General features: G+C 35.7%; 1 protein-coding gene across 2 annotated transcripts in view; it reads right to left on the bottom strand.

The window, feature by feature from the left end:
- NHSL1 (NHS like 1) overlaps positions 1–13,472 on the bottom strand; it is a 169,620-nt gene that overhangs the window by 122,293 nt on the left and 33,855 nt on the right. The window lies entirely within an intron of this gene.

Genomic DNA, 13,472 nt, shown 5'->3' with positions numbered 1-13,472 from the left:
CCCACATTGCCAAAAGCACCAAAACCTGGTTCAATGACCGTGGGATTACTGTGCTTGATTGGCCAGCAAACTCGCCTGACCTGAACCCCATCGAGAATCTATGGGGCATTGCCAAGAGAAAGATGAGAGACATGAGACCAAACAATGCAGAAGAGCTGAAGGCTGCTATTGAAGCATCCTGGTCTTCCACAACACCTCAGCAGTGCCACAGGCTGATAGCTTCCATGTCACACCGCATTGAGGCAGTAATTGCTGCAAAAGGGGCCCAAACCAAGTACTGAGTACATATGCAGGCTTATACTTTTCAGAGGTCAGATATTGTTCTATGTACAATCCTTGTTTTATTGATTGCATGTAATATTCTAATTTTCTGAGATTGTGGATTTGGGGTTTTCATGAGCTGTAAGCCATAATCATTTCAATTATGACACATCACGGCTTGAACTATCTTGCTTTGCATGTAATGAGTCTATCTCATATATTAGGTTCACCTTTTAAGTTGCATTACTGAAATAAATGAACTTTTGCACGATATTTTAATTTTTCGAGTTTCACCTGTATAACCAAGTCAGACTGCTAGTGTGTTAAAATTATCTTAACTAGATGCTTATATTACAAGCAAAATTATAAATAATTTAAAACTATGCTAGTGTCAGAAATGACATTCATTTTTCTAATGTAGAGAGCTCTATAGTACAAACATAAAATATAGCCACAAGATGGCAGTGTGAAATAATTAATATGCTTTTACTACTCCAAGTGTCTAAGACCATAAGCATAATAACAGTGGAGAATATAGAAAGAATGCTCCAAAACTGTATTGTTTTGGAATGCTTTAGTTAAAACTGAGTATTTGTCAAAATACTGGCGATTATTCTTTCTTTTGTTTTCGTTTGATTGTCTCCTTAATGCTGCTTTTTTTCTGATGTCCTCTTCTGGAAAGACTATTTAATATTCAATTCTCTTCCAGATCAGTGTTGGTACAGATTGTAAAAGAGAATGGGATTGGATAAAGTACAAGGGACATATAGAAGGTAAAATATAGAAGGTGAAATGTTACAGTAGGTAGTGTTTTTTTCTCTAATATCCCTTTTTAAAATAGCATTTCCTATAAGCATCTTGCCTTCACTCATAACCATTGCTTAAAAACTAGCACTGCATTTTTCCAAAAATTTCTTGAAGATAGAACTGCACCCAGGACTGAAACAGTCCTGCAGGTTGAAATGGGAATTTGCAACACTGAATTTGTGGGGAAATCATGTTTCTCTATCCCCATGTTCATAAGGTCACCAAAAACAAATGACACTGCAGGCAAGGAATCTCTTCAAAATTTCCCTTCATCTGCTCAAGTTTTAAATTTCCCTCATTTTGTCTTTGCAGCTCAGTTCACAATATGAATACATAATCTGAACTATCAATATCAGTAAAAAATAATCTGTCATGTGTGAACATGAACTTTCATATATCCCACATTTGTACAGATAATTACGGCTACTAAACATTTTCTCAAAAAGAGCCCTCCATTCTTTGTTAGCTTTTTAATACATTCTGTCTTGAATACAGGAAAACATTTATTTGACATAAGCCGTAAGAGTTATCAATGAACAAGCTTAATTGTTGCCTCCAAAAATGCACAGCAATGAAACACAGCCAAAGGCATTTTTTTCAATTGTATATAATATAGTTTTGACTATTAACCAATTGTGTACCCACAGTTTGTATCTACTGGGCATTTGAATTTTTCTAGCCCACATATGGCCATAACATGCACCATTTGTTAAGTGGGAACTAAGGTTGTAATAATAAATACTTGCCATTCTCATTGCTTTACTAATAAAGTGTCTGCAATATTTGTCTCCACTGCTAAATAAAATAGCTGAGTTTTGGCCAAGAAATCTGTATTTGGCACCCTGGGCAATTTAACTCCCCCACCTGCATACCTGATTAGGCTGTAAAGGCAGAAGCAAATCTGGCTGATGGAATTGAGGAAATAACCAGGATTAAGGAGGCATTTGCAGAAGCAACAAAGCAAGTCAGTATCCCATATTTCTGTAATTTTAGTAGAGGTATATTTGGAAGCCTGTATTTGTAGTAATAGTATGGAATTGTATATTATTTTTTAAAAAAATATTTCCTGCCAGTGACCTTGTCCTCAACAAGAAGTTGATTCCAAACCACTTGAACATAGCCTAGTAATTTACATTTGATCTGATCCCTCTTGGGGAATTTTTTTCATTCCAGTATATATACTTTTCCCCCCAGCAATATTTCAAAAAGAAAATGCCACATTAAAAATTCTGATGGGTTAGTATATTATCTCCCCCTGTGTTTTTCAAGCTCCGGTACGGATGAGGTTGGGGCTTCAAAGAAAAGAAATCTTTTGTGGGTAGCTATTCTGCAGTATTTTAAACACAAACAAATATTTCTTTCTTTTAAAGGAAAGTTCAGAGTATTGGGAAATTTCTTTTAAAAAGGTAAACAAATTATTTCCAAAGAGAATGAATTGATTTAGGTGACCTGTCCATTTTTATCTTCTGTGTGAAAGGAGAAGCAGGTTAATAATTGAATCCCATCTACAGGTATTACTTGACTCATGATCGTAATTGGACTCTATAGTGGTAAGTCATGATTGTAAAATGGGTCACCCACATGACCAATCCGATTTTATGGCCTTTTTTGCAGTGAATGCTAAGCAACTGCCACAGTCATTAAATGCCTGTCACAGTCCTTAAGCAAACTAATTGTTTGGTATGGGCGTTTGGCCAAAACCCAGAAATAAACACTGGTTTTCAGCAAAAAATGTCATAAAATGTGGTCACATGACTATGGGATGCTGCAAACAGCTGTAAATGCAGGCCGGTTGCCGAGCGCCTTAAATGAGATCAAATGATCAAATGACCATCAGAGGGGGCCCAGCCATTAAGAACTTTAGAACTGGGTCATAAGTAACTTTAAATATTAAACAACTAGTCATGAGCCTTCATAACTTAAAACAGTCACTAAACAGTCAGTCATAACTCAAAAGAGTACCTTTATATCACCTAGCCAATATGTTGGTGGAAATTCAAGTTTTGTTTATTGTCCAGATTCTATTAAATATCTCCAGTAAAATATCCTGATACCTGATATCAGATAACCTACATATTTCCAAGGATTTTCACAAAGTCTGTGAAACTGCAGAAGAAAGAGGAAGAGAATGTAACATGATTAATAATATTAGCATGCAACCAAATGAAAGCATACTTCCTCTTTTTCCACACTGGTCCCATGTGAGGGTTTATAGCTCTTCTACTTTATATCATCTATTGTTGGGATTTCATTGGCACATCCTCCATTATTTTTTCAACAATTGAACAAAAGAGAAATTAAAAACAGAATTAAACTGTATAGGGGGTTACATAATATTAAGCACAAATAAGTTTTAACAAACCACTCATCAATTATAGTTTCTTGAAAGCAGAATACAAAACAATGTGGGGAGAGAGAGAGAGAGAGAAAGAGACGGAGATGTACTCAATAAGGGGGAAATGATGGTTCAGACATACACCAACAGCCATATCTCATCTGATTACTGTACATATATCTGATCTACAATAAGATGACTGAATCAATTCCACTAAAAACACAAAGTCCTAAGTCAAGTAAAATGATACACTGACACATATTCACAATTTTGGATACAACAGCCAGATATTGACATGTCTTTGTGAACCCAATCAACTATAAGAATATTTCTGTTCTTGGAGATGCCAACTGCCTTTAATCCATGTTTCTACAACAGTGCAAACACTCCATCTCAAGCAGTTTTTTCTTAAGCAGTTCTTAAGTAGGTTTAGAGTATGGCTTGACATCAGAATGTAGAATTCTAGACCCTTTTAATTAAAATGGCATTTTTATATTAAGGGGAAACAAAGAAGGGATAGAGAAAAAGGTGAGAGAATATAGAAGGTAAAGAAATAAGAGATCACAACTAGCAAGTATACACATACAGGTAGTCCTTGAGATACGACTGTAATGGAGCTTACCCATCACGATTGCATATCACGATAGTCGTTAGGTTAATCATCTCCCCTAACAATGCCCCACCTGTGCTTTCCCCAATGAATTGTTAAATGAATGTGCAGGTTATTAAACAGAACACAGAGTGCCTTAGGGGTGGGAGGGATCCTTGGACATCTAGCATAGGCCCAAGCCCACCTGCCCTGGCCCTCTGAAGGCTTCCCCAATGCCCCCCAAGAAGTCTCATGATCTACTTCCAGCCCCTTGGGTGCCTACAGGTTTTTCTCCATTTCCACAGGATCCCTTCAGGGGTTAGGCCAGATTTCCATACCACCAGACCAAACATCCACCTCCTTGCTTAGCTTATGAAAAGCTTGGAGGCCTTTCAGAGGATTAGAATTGATTTCTAAATTATGCAACCACATGGCGCGATTCCAGTTGTCCCATCCACAAAGTGGTAGCAATGTTCAGGTTGCTAGTTGTGTGGTCTGAAAACAAAGTACTATTTTTTTCTGCCTAAATGAGCTATGGACAGCACTGTAGAAGCTTTCTGCCATGTTTAGAACTTCTGCAGTGGCCCTGACTAACAGGATTTGCACAAATAAAGGGATACGGCAAGGGTCTATCCTGGCCCCATTATTATTTAATTTATACATCAATGACTTTCCAGGGTTAATGAAGGATACCATGGTACACATGCCGATGATCTTAAATACTTACTGTAACAGCTTGCTTTATTCTGATGATATAATTTTTATTATCATACACACAAGTAGGATTATGTAGGCTATTAAGAAGATTCAGCTCTTATTGCCAGGATAACTCACTAATCATTAGTAAATCTAAATCAAAAATAATGGTGTTTGGAAGAAACCATCAGAGACGTAGGTGGCAATTGGATGGTGAACCTTTGTATATTTGGGCGTAACTTTTTCCAAGACTGGATCTTGGGCCTGCCATCTTCAACCGAGTACATTTAGAGCAAAAGCCCGTTTGAATTTATTGCTCAAACTAAAGAAACCATAGTTATCCAGGGTCCCTAGTCCCATTAATCAAGGTTTATAAGGCTAAGGTTACCACAATGCTCTTGTATGGAGCAGAAATTTGGGGTCTTTACTCAACCACAGTCCTAGAACAAACACAGTCCCAGCATCTGAGATGTATTTTGGGTGTAAACCCAAGAACATCTGCTGCAGCAGTTAGAGCTGAATTGGGAATTTATACAATTCAGGCATTATCTAAAATTAGAGCTTATAACTACTGGTGCAAAGTTAATGAAATGGAGACTGATAGACTACCCAAATTATGCCTACTAGAGCAAATAAAACTACAATCACAAACCTCCTGGATCATTAAACTAACAAATTTTGTAAGAAGCTGTGGTCTTCCTATCTCTTGTGTAACAGGAGAACAATCTAAAAAAAGAGTTGCCCAAAGAATTAAGGATATAGATGCACAAAATGATATAGCTATCCTTAGTAAGGTAGGTAACTTGAAATGGTTGAGTAAATACAAATGGACTTTCCAAGTAGATAGCTACTTGAAGTCACAACTCCCAAAACATCTTAGGGAGATATTCATGAGAGCGAGATTTGAACAGCTTGACATAATGGTTAGATACGGGAGATTTCATGCAATACCGTACAATGAGCATCTCTGCATTTGCGGAGCGGCAGAGGTAGAGGACCTGGCTCACATCCTATTTGACTGTTGCCTGTATAAGATGATGAGAGACAGGTATCTTGGTCTATATATCAGACGAATGACCCATTGGGATACCCATATCAACCTAACTTACCTTATGTCCGGCCAGAACTTGAAAATAACATTTAAAGTAGCACAGTATTTAAACAAAATGATTTGGTTGAGATCTGCATATGTGGGATTGATTGGGGTAGATTGCAAGGGCGACTCCGAAATATAATGTTATTATATTTTATCCATAACTTAAATTATTGTACATTATTACAATTTTATTTTGGATTGTATTTTATTACTATTTCATCTTACATCGTATTTTGTCTAGATTCCATTTTAAATTGTATTTTATCAAGTTCCATTTTAAATAGTATTTTATCAAATTTCATTTTGAATTTCTTTTATTAAATTTTAGCAACAAATTGTTGCTGGAACTTTGCATTTTGATATGGCCCAAGGGCTAATCAATAAAGACTTATTATTATTAACTTCTGCAGTGCTGTGCAGATCTTGTTAAGGCAGCAAAACAAAGCAGTTTGTCTGGAGGCTGCCAATGGTAGCTACTTCTGGATTGCCATTGCATGGTCCAGGGACATGTGGCTCTCTCTCCTTTCCTAACATAAGGTCCAGTGAGCTTCAAAAAGTAAGTGTGATGGGTGATGGGCATGTGGGGAGCAGGTCAAAGTGCTAGGGTTCCTGGGTGGGTGAGATGGTGGGAGAAAGGGAGAATGATTGGTTAGAAGGGAGAATGAACACAGAATGCTGTAGCTGTCATAACTTTTGAAACAGAGTTGTATGTAATTTTGGTGTGTCTGTTGTAACTGTTCGTTGTGCCTACCTATACATGTAAATAAAAACATGCATATACATAGAAAAATACATATGTGCGCACGCACCACACACAGGAAACATGGCTTAAATATTTGTGAAGAATATCATGAATATCCACAGTATTCAAAAACAGTTTATTGTGCAGGTTCTCTTGCTATAAAAATATAGCAATAAAAAGTCAGTAAGACAGGTTTTAAACAATAGCCACTGTCTAGTTATAGACAAGTTTATTTATTCTGTTATGTATTTATCTGTGAATAAATGAGAAAAAGCTGCTAAATCTAGGCCAATATAAATTATATATTCAGGTCTAGTTTCCCATTTTACAATCATGAATTGAAAAGCTTCCTTTTTTGTATGCTAACATATTTTAAAAGCATTTTATATTTTTAATAACAAAGAAATTCACCAAACAAGGTAACATATAAAGGACAGCATTAGTATTTCTAGTTTCATATCATCACCATCACAATCTTTAAATGTGTAATCATCTGATTTATGTTTCTCCCCACAATTTTCTTCAGAAATAGAGAGTTGACCTTGTTTTTGAGAAACTCTGAGGCAGTTAGCTCTATTATGCTGAAGAACATTCTTTCTCTTTTCTGTTATACTGACTGCTTTTATTTTGTATCCAAATACCTGGCAAGAAATGAATGCAAAGAAACAAACAGAAATAGAATTTTCCCCACTATAGAGCACAAGAAGCCAAGACAAATACTGAAAAAAAGAATTATAAGGCAACCAATTAAATGTTGTACTTTGGTGGGAGGGTTTCTTGAAATTTAGGATGAAACCATTTCTTTTCTAGTTTCTAGAAACCATTTCCGTTATAATTCTTTAACATATTGGCAATGTTGTAGGAATCTCTAAGCTGTATTTACTCCTAACTCCCATAATTATAACTCACCATAATTCCTAGCAAACACAAATTCTCTGCAATTTATGCTTATTATTTTCTATGAATTCAACTAACATAAAATGAAAGAAGACTAGCAACAATATCACATTTATTTAGCAATCAATAAACCAAGAAACAAACTATTAACTACATTAAGATGTTCTGGATTAGCAGGCACCATGAAACTGAAAGAAACAAACAAGCAGACTTGTAGGAAGCTTCTGAAAAGTCCTTCCACAATGACAGGAATGGATAACCATCTTTAGGAAAAGACAATCTCCTTTCTGGAAACATAACTTTATGTCTAATATGCATAATTGTTTTTTTTTTGGCTGAAATCAGAGGATTGTAATCAAAGCCACAATGGCATAGTGGTTAGAGTGCAGTACTGCAGGCTACTTCTGCTGACTGCCAGCTGCCTGCAATTTGGCGATTCAAATCTCACCAGGCTCAAGGTTGACCCAAATTGTTGGGAGCAATATGCTGACTCTAAACTGCTTAGAGAGGACTATAAAGCATTGTAAAGTGGTATATAAGTCTAAGTGCTATTGCTATTGCTGTTCATCTGAAGTTCTTTTAAATTCTTTAGTGCCATTTTCTATATATACTTTAATTATAAGAGCCAGTAAAATAGCATGATTAGAATGTTAGTTCAGGATTAGAAAGACATATTTAAATCTCTACTCAGAGATCAACTTCATTGGGTAACTTTGGATAAAGTTTCTTTCTCCTATCCTACCTCACAAGAGTGCTGTGATGATACAATCGAAAGAAATACACAGATCTCTTAAATTACAATGGTTTCTTCAACTACTTAATTTTTCAAGCACATATAACAAGCACATATTACTTATAGCATTTCCTCACTCTCTTCTCCTTCTTGTCCTCCTTTGGTGCCTTCAAGTCAGTCTTGACTCCTTACGCTTTCCTGGACTATTCCCTGCAGTTTTCTTGGCAAGGTTTTCAGAAGTGGTTTTCCCTTGCCCATTTTCTAGAACTGAAAGAAAATGGCTGGCTGAGGGTCACATATTTGTGCCTCAGACAGGATTAGAACTCTTGATCTACTGGTTTCCCACCAGTGCTTTAACCAACTGGCTTTCTACATTTTCTGCATTATCAATGTTTAATTATTGAGATTATTGCCACGTGGACTGAGATTTTCAGCCTAAAAATATTAGCTGGATTATTATAAGCATATGAAAAATAATGAATCATAGAGAATGAAGGGCTCAAAAAAAAATCAAATCTGCTTGTTGGGATTATTCACTCATGCTGGAAATCATTTTTTTAAAGCTTACAATAGTATTGCATTTGCTAAAGTTTAGTATAGTCAGGAAACCATTTGTAATTGATACAATGAAAACAAACTATGGAATGTACGTGCTGCATTAATTTAACAAAGCTGTCCTGGTCCCAATCATGGGAATCACAGAAGATAGATATATAATCTTTATGTGCCAGGAATTTCTGCTCCCACTATGAATGTTCATATTAAAAAGCCATTAAGTACTATTCCAATATTTCTATGGTATTAGGATTAATCAATTTTAGACATTTATTTTCGGATAATATAAAGCAATTATGGTGGCTGGGTTTCTACAAAACTAGGAAAACAAAGTATATGTATTTTTAAAAAATCCTAATATAACCCAGCTAACAAAACCTCATCAGCACTGTTGCTCAGATGCTTGAAATAATAATTACAAACATAGATGAATAACAGGCATAGCCACATGTTTACTGTAGACTACTATTCTATAGGATAAATATGAAAATACATGTGCTGCTCAAAATATACCTCCGATTTAGTAGTCCAAATTCATACTGAAAAACTGAATGTCCCAAACTTAATACTTATTAGCTTAAATTAACACTACCACAATATGTAACATATTATTAGAACATCTTAAACAGAATACTGTTCACTAAAGTACATGCGTGAGTAAGGTTACCACGATATTTATGACATTTATATTACAGCATAACTTTAGTTCTTGAAGTGCCTGCAAAGAAATTTCCATTCTCACACTTACTTGGGTAGTACTTTTCGGATATCAAGATAAAGAGACATTTTGACAGAAGAATTCAATAAAATTCTTGTTAGATTAGGGTGCACAGATGGAGACCTTTATCCAAAACAAAGTGTCCAAGATTACTTTGAAGGTCTTGAGTTTACTTTTTCTCAAGAATGTCCCATTTTGTGCTGAAGACATGAAGATTATACAGTTTTATTCTGAATTTGAAAGCAGAATAAACTATTCTGTATCAGATTTTTACAATAGATAATTACAAAATGTTTGTGAATTTTGTAGCAACATTAAAAAACAGTAATTTATATATTTCTCTGTGTTTGTCATGAGCAATAAAATAATTGTTTCCTCATACTTCTTTTTGCTTCTTTGATAATATGTTACTATTGCAAAGAAGTTCTTACAAAACCTTTCGAAATAAAATAATTAAATAATTAAATAAAAATAATAAAATAAAATAAAGTATACATAAGTCGACTGTCTATGGTGCTCCACGCAGTTCTATTTCTTATACTGTTTAATATTGACTGAATGGAAAGGGCTGGGCCTATAGGATGAACAAGAAGTGTTTCTCTCCTTGTCTCCCAGTTATCCTCTGGGAGTCTGGGTTATTACACAAGCTGGCTAAAGTTGATACGGCACGTTTAAAGTACTTTCTCTGTCACTAGCTCCCTGTGCACAGTACTTTAATCTCTGTGTGTGGTATGGATAGAAATCCCATAACCTCTAAGTTAAAAAAAAAATCAAGAAATTCAGGAATGATAAGAGTGAACATCTAAAATGCCACTTCCTATAATTGTAGCATGAGATTGATATGTATGTTAGGGAAAAACTACTGCACACACACACACACACACACACACACACAAAACCAAGTCAGAACAATATGAGAAGTTTAATTGTAAATTATGTTTAACCAAAAATTACATTAAATTGAATTAAATAGAAAATGTATTCTTCTATGGTTTTAAGCAGCTTACTGTGAAAACAATGACTTATGGAGAAAATCCAATTGCACACACAGCATCTTATTTTTGACCTTCCACAGAATTGCACAGAAGACAAGATCTCTGACCAGATCATATGATGGTTCACCAGCTTGCACTCTGAGGTCGATAGGTTCCGAGGAGCATAAAACAAACAATATACAATTCACTTACCATTTGCCAAGAGCATGGCACTAAGGACATTAATCACAAATACTCAGACATTAAAGTATACAACACCCATTACAATAAAACATAAAATCCTGACCAAACTTCTCTTCCTGATTCAGTGTTACTTTGAATTGCTTTTAGCTTTTCCAAGCTTAGCTTTTGAAGATTAGAGCCCAACTCAGTAGTGGGGTACAAATTTTTTTACTACCGGTTCTGTTGGTGTGGCTTGGTGGGCATGGCAGGGGAAGGATACCGTAAAATCTCCAGTCAGAGGTGGAATTTACCGGTTCTCCGAACTACTCAAAATTTCTGCTACCGGTTCTCCAGAACTGGTCAGAACCTGCTGGAACACCACCTCTGGCCCAACTTCTTTCAGCCTCCCATCCAGTGTGTCCTTGCTCTTTTTGCTCTTCCTCTCCCCTTCCAGCTAAAATCCAAGCCTCTTTTTTTAACATTAGAAAGAAGAGAGACTGAGACTATTTGGTTCTTTGCCTATCTAGCTGTTCATAATCTTTGCAAGTATAGATGGGGATGTCTGTGGAGATTCTTAGTCATCCAGGACCTTCCAGGAGATAGGTGATGTTTTATCACTCCCCCTCTGTTAAGAGAGGGTTGCTCAGTGTTAACACAAGTGGCCTCTTTTACCCTCTTTCAAACCAGTGATCCTCTTTGTCCAAAATGTGGACTTTGCTGTCTTCAAAAGAGTGACCTTTGTCTTTCAAATGCAGATGGACCAGTGAATCCTGTCCTGATGGGTTTTTTCTCCTATGTTGTGCCATGTGCCTGTGAAGTGGTTGCAATGGTGGGATTCAATTTTTTTTACTATCGGTTCTGTGGGCATGGCTTGGTGGACGTGGCATGGTTTGGTGGGCATGGCTTGGTGGGTGTTGCAGGGGAAGGATACTGCAAAATCTCCATTTTCTCGCCACTCCTGGGGGAAGGTTACTGCAAAATCCCATTCCTTCCCCATCCCACTAACCTGCTTTCCAGCTCTGTTCTCCTGGACAGGGCAACAAAAGAAGACCCAACCGATCAGCTGGGACTCGGGAGGCAGAGAATAGATGAGGGCGGGGCCAGTCAGAGGTGGTATTTGCCGGTTCTCCGAACTACTCAACATTTCTGCTACTAGTTCTCCAGAGTGGTTGTTTTGTTGAGTGGTTGTTTTGTTTCACCAATGTACATATCTGCATGTCTCACTGCATTGTATTGTATATATTACATTGCTGAGTTTTTGTCTGGGTGTTTTATCCTTGGATGGACAAGCTTCTGCCTAAGTGTATTCTTGGGTTTAAAGTGCACAGTACATGTATGTTGTGTTGCTCGAAAATTCTCCTGAACTTTTCAGGTATTCCTGCAACATATGGAATAACAACATTGCTACATTCGTTCTCATCTTTGTAATGGAGCCGTTCCTGTTGGATCTTTTGCTGGGTTTGATGAAGACCCACCAGTTAGGATAACTACAAATTCAGGATGAGGATGAGGATGCTAATGCCATATCTGGGAATCAGCAGTCAACTGAAAAGCTGCAGTGAGCAATTGAATGCAGGGAGGAATGCCCATTCAGTACAAACATCTACTGGCAAAGTGTATGCATGAAACCATTCAGGAAAATCCTTCAGAATTCTGGAATATGCTAATGACACCTAGCTATGCTGCTCAGTATCTTTTATCTTCAAGGAAGAAACTTCTATTCTTTTTTTTTTTATATAAAAATTTATTTGGGTTTTCACAAAACATTATACAAATAAAATTTCCTTTTTTTGAGAATAGCATGGTCCCGGGTTATCACTTCTCCATACAGACTCAAATTCAATTTCATATTCATCTTTGTGTTCTATTCCATATCTTATTACTATTTTAACATTTTCTCAATAATTTTTCCCTTCCCTTAGTTTTCTCAATCTTATTTTTAATTCTCATTCCTTCCTAAATTCAATTATATACAGTATATCTTTTTCTAAGTTTCAATATCTTTCTAGTCATTATATTTATACTTTTGTCTGTCCTGTTTCAATTTCATATTTTCTTTTCTCATTAAACATTTTTTCCCCTGTAGTTACTAATTGGAGTATGACACCTTTGTATCTTTTAGTTTTTATCCATTCAACTCTTATTTAGACTTCAATTTATGCCTTTACAATTATAACATTCAACATAACACATAACTTCCAGTCGAATTCTGCTTGGTACATTCTTAAAATACGCACTAAGTTCTTAAAGAGAAAATATATATATAACAATAATAAATAAAATACTTATTCTATTCCAATTCAGCTCTATCATTAATGTTAGACATAATCTTTGACATCTTTAACATTTTTTTTCAATAGGGTATCATACTTCTAGGAACACTTATAATATTTCCATTTTTTTATGTTTCTTTCATATTCCTCTTCACTTAAATTTTTATAACACACTGATAATAATTAAAATGTTCCCCTCCTTTCCCAATTTCATTCTCTCATTCTCTTTATTTCATTTATTTATTAAACATTCAATTACATTGCAATGAGTATTTTATCTATCATTTTAATCACACTTGTTTCATATTTTCAAAGTTCATTTCTATTTCTAATATAACAATACTATCTTATGTACCCTTGCAGAATCCCCCTTTCAATTAAGTTTTCACCCATTATCTCTGTGTCTTCTAAATAGGCTTATACCCTTAATCCTTGTACGTTTTCCCTATTTTTCTATGTCCTGTTTCTGTCCTTTATAATTTCTTTTCCTTTCCCTCTTCCGCCTCTTCTTCTCCCTGCCGTTTTTGACCCTTTCTCTCTCTAATTCTGATTCTCTCTTCTGTAATCCTCTCTTCTGTTTCTTCCTAATGTTGTAATTACTTTTCAAACTATT

The sequence above is a fragment of the Notechis scutatus genome, chromosome 1 (genome assembly GCF_049901735.1).
Source record: "Notechis scutatus isolate UNSWTSFEM ecotype Mainland chromosome 1, rNotScu1.2, whole genome shotgun sequence".
NCBI classification, from domain to species: Eukaryota; Metazoa; Chordata; class Lepidosauria; order Squamata; family Elapidae; genus Notechis; species Notechis scutatus.
The sequence above is the reverse complement of the archived record's forward strand: the minus strand, read 5'-3'. Positions and strand labels throughout refer to the sequence as shown.